Genomic DNA, 1641 nt, shown 5'->3' with positions numbered 1-1641 from the left:
AACATAAGATGAATGCACCGAGCACAATAGCCAGAGTCTTCGCAGCTTTGTGCTCAGACTGTTTAACCAACCCACCTTTTCCTCTGTCACTGGAACAGTGGCTCATATCTCCGATCTTTCTTACGTGCTCTTTGGCCACAATAAATATTTTAGTGTAAAGACAAATCATTACAGTACAGGGGAAGAAGAAGACAATAATACTGTCCAGGTGGTCAATGACTCTTTACAAGTTTGGATTGAGTGTCGTTCTGCTCCTGGGTGAACTTCTGGTTGGTCAGTTCCAACTGTTTCCTACTGAACACGGTTGTGATGTTAAATTGGTAAATACTTTCACCTGTGGAGGTGATGACTGTGCTGGAGTTGATGCATCATTTAATCACAGCTTGATACTGAATACTAACAGTGAACCTGTGAATACAACACAGATTAATAAATACATTTCTAAACAGTTGGTCTGTCCTCTCATCATCTGAGAACTAAGGATGTTGTCCATGCAGTCCACCTTCACCACAACCAGATGAATGCAAACAAACATGCTCCTCCATACCTGAGGTCCTCCTTCTGTTGGCACTGGTCATTCAGTTTTCAGTGAGGACACCTTTGAATTACAGTAAAAGACAAACACTTTATTTAAGACATGGTAAATCACAGTTAATCATATACCATCTGTACATTGTGTATTGTACATCAAACAATACGATACCAGTGAGAAGAGACTGAAAATAAGTTCATGGGATGAACCTGAATGTTTTGCTGCATGTAGGTGAATTCTATCAGCGACTGATTTTTTCTAATAACATGATACTTAGTTAATTGTTAAACAATATTTTATGTCCTGCTAATGTTTGCATGTTTCATACATTAACAACATAAATTAATGTTCATGAAACTTTGAGAACAGATCTTACACAGTGACGCTGCAACATGGAACCTGATGCTTCATACAGGACATTTGGCTGCAGGAACACTGAAGTCTTTGAGCTGTCAGAGCACAGGTGTAATGATCAGAACACAGGTGTAATGATCAGAGCACAGGTGTAATGATCAGAGCACAGGTGTAATGATCTGAACACAGGTGTAATGATCAGAGCACAGGTGTAATGATCAGAGCACAGGTGCAATGATCACAACACAGGTGTAATGATCAGAGCACAGGTTTAATGATCAGAACACATAAGCACAGAAACTATAAAACTATGGAACAATTAGCAGACAACAAGCAGAAGGATCTGTCCACAAAATGTAGTAAACTTATTGCCTTATGTGATTCACACCCAGTCAGCACAATTTGACGTCTTCATACAGCAGCTACATAGACTTACATACAGCTTTTTAAAACTGGTTTGACTTCAGAGATACAGCAGGTGTTCAGACATGACGATGTGGAAAGTTAACATTACTGTTTTTACCACATTTAAGTTGCCTGAACATTTTATCAACTTACATTAATGCAGCACATCACACTAACACAGGTCACTTAAACTGTGTCACGTGTCAGAAACACAAAACAAACATCGTTAACGGAGGTTAAATTGATGTTTTTACCAGGTTTACAGCCCCACAGTCTGTGGTTAACACAGGTTACCAGCCCGGTGGGACCAGGTACGGTTAGCATAGCAAACACTTCCTAGCTAGCTAGAT

This window comes from Seriola lalandi, unplaced genomic scaffold, assembly GCF_002814215.2.
Source record: "Seriola lalandi dorsalis isolate HSWRI2012SDOR001 ecotype SW California unplaced genomic scaffold, Sedor1 jcf7180002054887, whole genome shotgun sequence".
Lineage (NCBI taxonomy): Eukaryota > Metazoa > Chordata > Actinopteri > Carangiformes > Carangidae > Seriola > Seriola lalandi.
Note: the sequence above shows the minus strand (reverse complement) of the source record.